Below are 7149 nucleotides of genomic sequence, written 5' to 3'. Positions count from 1 at the left end.
CAAGCGCGCGAAGAAACGAGCCACGTGATACATTGTGATAAACGTTTTCATTTGTTTTGTTTATCAGTTCCTTTTAACGACTTGAGAAAATTAGCCCGCCGTCATATATGCTCCAGGATTCAGTGAACTTCAGCTAGGGGTTGTTTTAAGGTTTTATTTTGGGGTGCTGAATGTACTATTTCGCGAGAGTTACGCCGATGGCACCCGGGGGTCGAGTAAAAACACTTTTAAAAGCGCTGACCTGTTTCCTCCGCCCGTTTGCTCATAAAGCGAAGGTGTTAAGAGCTGTTTTTATGGAGAGATATGGGCTGGTTTAGCTTGAAAAGGCTTTCGGAAAGTTATTTTCAGTGTCACATTGGAGACTGGTGCTTGCATTTTGTGTTTGGCACGTGCAACCTGATTCCCTGAGGTAACTCGTGGCTTTACATGCATGTCGGGTTGGACACTAGTGTAGCGAGAGTGGCAAAGGCTAATTGGCAGAGCAGTTGGCATGGCAGACAATCTGGTATCACGACTGTCAGACGGTGTAGTAACAGCCCCCGACCACTGGGTGGTGTTGATGCTACAGCAATGCGGCACAGCCTTCGGTTAATGTAATGAGGTTATCTGAATGATTAGTCTTGAACAGTTTCGTCTTTCTCTTTCTCTCTTTGCTAAGCCTGAAGCAATTTATGTATCCAACCAGCAGTGGATGGAAGTGGTGTACTTTGATCTCTCTCTTTCTCTCTCTTTCCTCCGTGCAGTGCTGAGGTTGACACTGGTGTGGTGCCAAAGCCGTGTAGCTTGTATGTGTTGTGTTGGCCTTGGTTGGCTTTTAATCATTAAACTGTGCTCAGGGACAGCAGCCAGAACCCTGCAGGAGCGGTGTGGGTAAAATTGAGGGTGGACTGATGAGGTAAATACAAGCTATAGCTCTACAGGATCATTATACGATGAGAGCTCTTCACACAAGGACGAGAGGCTCAGATCCATGTGGCTGCCATCTGGGACTACGGTAGTGCTGTTTACATGCTCAGAGGGTCTCGGCACAAATCTATCAAAATCTGTTTTCTCTGCTAAAGTCAACTTTGCATCTGTGAAACATTTACATCGTACATACTTTGATTAAACTGACAATGTTGTCATCATATTTGTATAATTTAGTTATGGTTATGATTCTTACATCAGTGTTTCTATGGTGTTGTCATTTCATTTAATTGACACGAAACCAGAGCTTACTAAACACAAAACTGAAACTTTAAGACTCACTGACGTGTCTTAAAGCGGCCTTAACACACGCGGTTTCTGCCAATATTAATCTTGAGTACCTATAGAGTAGTATTGCATACTTCGTATCTTCGAAGAGTATTTAGTTTGATCACATTTATAAAAGATAGATACAGCTGTACGATTATTTCCGAAAGCATTCCGCGCATGCGGGGGGGGGGAGGGGTAGGCTGAACTAAAGCACGTGCGCACCCATTGCCAACAAAACACAGACATCAGTTTCACTCACCGCATGCGGTTCATGTCCGGCATCTTTTAGCGCTGGGACGGCTCCATATATCAGTTTCGAACGATCTCCAAATCCAGCGTTATATCCACCGTTTATATAACATTCATCACCCAAATGCAGTGAACAAACAAACATCTGAACTTCGCGAATGTATGCTCTCTCTCTCTCTCTCTCTCTCTCTCTCTCTCTCTCCTGCACACAAGTGAAAGTGACGTCTGCGCATGCTCCTTCTGCTCTCCTTGCTTCCGCGTGGGCGTGCCGCTTGCTTTTCCAGGAGAATTGTCAAATAAGGGACTAAGAATTTTTTTACGAAACAGTTTTATGTTCGGAAAAAACTTTCCGAAACCTGTACGATTGCTGGGGGAGTGTATCGAGCACAGAAATACTACGTAATACGCCCAACTCGTTTTTTGACAAGTTGACCATGTTAAGCATGAGAAGACAGCACGTTTAACATTGTAAAGAAGTCAGAATGCATGACACACCATTGCAGCACCCCTTTAAAGGTGCCTTTGTTTGATTTAGTGACACAGGCTGCGTCCGAAATCGCATACTGTGACAGTAAGTACTGAATTTGAATAAGTACCTACATATCGGCCGTTAAAACAGTACGTTCTATATATCATGAGTGGGAGTAGTATGAATACATTTGGGACATACGTCCGCCATGTTTTATGGTCATGAGACCCGTATGCTCTTTGACCTATGATGTATTAACAACAACCTACACGTGAGCATTGATAAAAACATAATTTAGTCACGAAAAATTCATTTATTGGCACTTACATTAATCATTAAAAACGGACATCCGCCTTGAAGTTTTCCGCTCTATTTATTTGATTTACTTTTGAAATTTGACCGTTGCTCAGCTCCCTTGGCATCATGGGATAGATAAGTGTCCATCCGATCCACACTCACGAATCCCGGCAGAAGTAGTAGACCATCCGGGTATTTCTCACCTACTGTTTTTTGCATACTGATGTTTCGGACATACTATTCATGACTCATACTCATTTTCGCCTACTATATAGTATGGAAGTAGGCAATTTCGGACGCAGCAACAGTTTTCACTGAAACAGGAAGTTAGGGTGGGACATACCGAGTGGCTCCTCCCCCTTTTAATTTGTACAGTGACAATACGCAATATGTGTATTGTTGTAGTTAACAGCTAAACATAAACTGTCAATTTTAAATAGCATTTAGGAATGGAATTTGATGGAGTGCAGAATGATGTCATAAATATTTCTTATCTGTATTGGTGATGATGAGAGTCTTAAAGGGACAGTTCACCTAAAAATGAAGATTCTGTCTTCATTTACTCACCCTCGAGTCATTCCAAATCTGTATAAATTTCTTTGTTCTGATGAACACAGAGAAAGATATTTGAAAATTACTATGGTGGTAAAAAGTGCCCCAGAACTGTTTTCTTTCCTACTTTTTTCAAAATATTTTCTTTTGTAGAACAAAGATATTTACAAAGACATTTTTCCTACTATGGTAGTCAATGGTGGCCAAGAACTGTTTGGTTACAAGCATTCTTCCAAATATCTTTCTCTGTGTTTGTCAGAACAAAGAAATGTATACAGATTTGGAACAACTCGAGGGTGAGTACATGATGACAGAATTTTTTTGGGGGGGTTGAATCTCCTTGGATATTTTTGGATATCCCACTGGATTTTAAAAATGTTTTCAGTTTTTTGTAGAGCACCTGTTTATGAGTATCCTTAAGGCTAACAAAAGTAACAAAAATGAATAATAATAATAAGATAATTAAATAGGTAATAATAAACATTAATAATAAAGAATTAAAATTAAATAATTTATAGAACAATATTTTTTTATTTCATAGGCACTTTAAATGCAATTCATGCATTGGTACATTATTTTCTTTACTAATGCCAATTTCCTTTTTTTGCAAGAAGACTAATTCACATGACTAGGAATGTGTAACTGATAAACATTAAAAGTCATGTTGACTTTTAATGCCCCCAGATTAGCCAAATGCGAAAACCAGTGTCATCATTATATTCATAATGATCATCAACATCACTTTCATAGTCGCATTATGTATCATAATTCTCATTTTAATAACAGAAGCGATCATCATTATTGCCATCGTTGCTGTGACCCTATTGTGTTTTTTTCAGTGTATGGAGTCCCATCAGTCCTAATGGAAATGAAGGATGTCAGTTGTCTACAGTGAGATGCGGTATGGATAATGAATCGGTGTTGTTGTGCAGATTGTGCTCTGTACTTTAATATTCTCCTGACGACGCTGTTTGTAGAGAGTGTCATATATTAACTGATTAGTCCTGAATCGTGTCATTGTTAGCCCTGAAGATTGTAAATTGTGCTCTGCTGCATGTAAACCTGTAATGGCATCTAACTTATCTTCAGTTCAGCAGAAAACATTTATGGTGCACAGCTAAAGTCAAGACAGAAGCATGTGTTTACAACAACTGGCCGAACAGTTCTGTCGCCCACAGCCGAAAGGATCAACAAACTGGTACGCAAATGATACATTTCCCATCATCCCCTAGTGAATGTTGACAGGCTCTGCTTTTTGAGAATTCACTCTGTTTGTTTCGCCGTCTTCGATGCTCTGGGGTTTAAATAATAACAGATATGTGCTGTCTGAGGATGAAAACATCCACTTTGCTATCGACCACCAAAAAATCTATACGTTTACAGCGCGAGCATCTTCACCCGAGACCCCGGGCGTACTTTTAAAGGTGTTGTGGGCGCCAAGCACGGGGGATGACTGTCAGTCAGCTATTGGTTGTCATGGAGACTCGTGTGCCAGGTGGCAGGTGTCCTGGGGTCATCATGCAGCCAATCAGAGCTTAATGAGGTGTGAATGAGACTGACCCAGTCATCATTCTTTTAGTGGAGAGAAAAAGCGAGATTCACTCATCAACATGTGGAGGATCGCAATGAACTGTGTAAATGAATGTTTTAAACAAATGTAGACATCTGTACGGACGCTTTATGAATACACAACGGGACCGATATAGCGGCAATTCATCTGTCAGACATGTTAAAAAGCCAGCTGTTTATGAACGTCCTGTGGTCTGAATTAGAATTGAGGACCTGTCAGGTTGGGATGCTAAGTGGAATGTATTGCCATGAGGACACACAAACCCAAAATGGGTAACTATATAAATACATTTTTTTTAAGATCTTAAATATTTCTAAGAGACAAACAGAGACTAATTTGCTCAGACACTAATGCCTGCATTCAAAAATTTGAGATTTCAATATGAACATTTTACATTAAGCATATGACGGTTTATCACTAATACAAAAATCTTTATTGCATACTACTGTACTGCCTGTGTTAGCATCTAGCTTAATTCGTTACCATAAAATATAGTAATTTTTCAACTTTTAATTTCATACTTTGAAGTCTCTGTTTTGAATTCGTCAGCATTTAAAAGTTTTTGGAGAACCACTGCAAACCCCGGCCTGCTCTTGTACTGCATGATGGGTTGTGCTGTTATTAGTGTAAAAAGCATGCATGATAGATACTCGAATGTACAAATTTGAAAGTTTACCTGTAATTGGACGCTTTTATGCTATTTTCAACAGTTTAGATTTGGATGCACTAAAAGCAGGATGTGAGAGAATGCATTTGGATGTGACCATTTGGTTAAAATATGAGAGTCACTAAGACAACCCATCCTTAGTCATCCGCAAGCCTGGATGAGACTCAAAACATGAACAAATGCATGTTGTTTATATAACACAATGTAACATCATTTTTTAAAGTTGTGTTTCGCTTTCATTTTTACTGTTTCTTTTTGGAGTTTAACATGCTGAATACGAAAATCAAAAAAAAAATTACCATCGAAAAAAGTACTTGAGCTCAAAATGTACTTGAGCTAAATATACATTAAAACATTAATGCTACATGAAAATAAATATTACCTCAATAATTAGCACCACAGAATTGTACAAGAACTATAAAAAGATAAAAATTTGTTGCATCATTGTTGCCTTTTCTGTGATCTGATTCTGTGAAGCAACAGTATTAGTCTAAGAATGTATGATCACTGGTAAATAAATACAACTCTGTCATAATTTATTCGCCCTCATGTTTTAAAACCTGTATATGTCTCTTTCTTCTGTAAAACACAAAAGAAGATATTTTGAAAAATGTCTCAGTGGTTTTGTGTCTATACAATGGGAGTCAATGGATGCCAATGTTGTTATCAACATTCTTCAAAATATCTTCTTTTATGTTCTAAAGAAGAAAGAAAGTCAAACAGATTTAGAATGACATGAGGGTGAGTAAATTATGAAAAAATATTGTGTGAACTATATATGGATATATACTGTATGTATATACATATAGCCACACTCTAAGCACCACATAATGTATACATTACTCAAATAAATAATTAAGAAAGAATATGCAGAAAAGCATAAAGACAAGTTATTGTTTTTCAAATAAATATCACATTAATCGGTCAATCTGCAACATTTATAATTCAAAGTGACAACAACAGCCACACATCCATAAAATAAATGTCACAATCAACTGCTGAATCATTATTTAGTAGGAATAACTTGATATGTTTCCCTGCCTTTCATTCTGATTAGCACGAGCGCTGTCACTCCTGTGCATGACTGCGTGTTCATCTATCACACCCACAATAGGTTTTAAATTAATAATAAAAATACTGAAGCGTCTGAAAAACGACAAAGAGCTTCTAGGTACACTTTTGTTTCCTCGGAACTCAGAACAATGAATAACACACACAGCCGCACCAGGCTGAACTACAGGAACTCTTTCTGCCCGTCGACATGTTTCCGGGGCTGTCAAAACTACCGTCAAATCTCTATAACTTAGGTGCAGAAAGAAAAAACAGCACATCATCGTGAATGACACATTTCTGTGCGCTACAATATCATCATGATCGTCTTCTAAAGTATGCCGTCATTGGTGTGAAGTGCTTTCATTTTGCTGGAGGTAACGTAAACAACTAACGTCAGTTAAAGAAGGGGTGAACGCAGACAAAACTTTTTTTACAGTGACTGGTAAAGGGTCTTGTATCGCTCCTGCGTCATATTAAAGCTGCATTTATAACAAAGGATGGCAAAAATGCAGATGTCACGTTAATGCACACACCTTGTAACGTTACTCTGCTTATGACGTTCACTCCAATGTGCTGCTGTGAACTGAAGAATGCGCTAAATATCGTCGTTTTCATAATAAGAGTTTTAAAGGGGACTATAAAGCGATCTCGAATTCTTGTACAGATTACATTATTACTCACAATATTTTAGGGGGGCTAAGCTAGCACTTTAGGGGGGCTTTAGCTCCCGTAAAAAGGGCCTAGCAATGCCACTGTTGGCAACAAGTTCTGTATCATACCCCACAGAGAGCCGTAACTTTCAATAAAAGCATGACGCTCGCTGTTCTAAAGACCTCGCGCTCTGGGTAAAAAGCACGCGAATTGGGAGCCTGTTGGCTTTGATATGATGTTTGGCTGCCGGTGCGAGAGGTTACCATATAAACGTGGTTTGCCTTTGATTAGTGTTGTGATGTGGCTTGCGCATAGCACTGCATGCGTATATTGGCCAGGACAACCTGAAATATTCATATATATTATGATGTTCTTAACGATCAAATGTTGGTGAAGGGTAAGATA

Source organism: Triplophysa rosa, linkage group LG12, assembly GCF_024868665.1.
Source record: "Triplophysa rosa linkage group LG12, Trosa_1v2, whole genome shotgun sequence".
Lineage (NCBI taxonomy): Eukaryota > Metazoa > Chordata > Actinopteri > Cypriniformes > Nemacheilidae > Triplophysa > Triplophysa rosa.
This window is presented reverse-complemented; position numbering follows the sequence as displayed.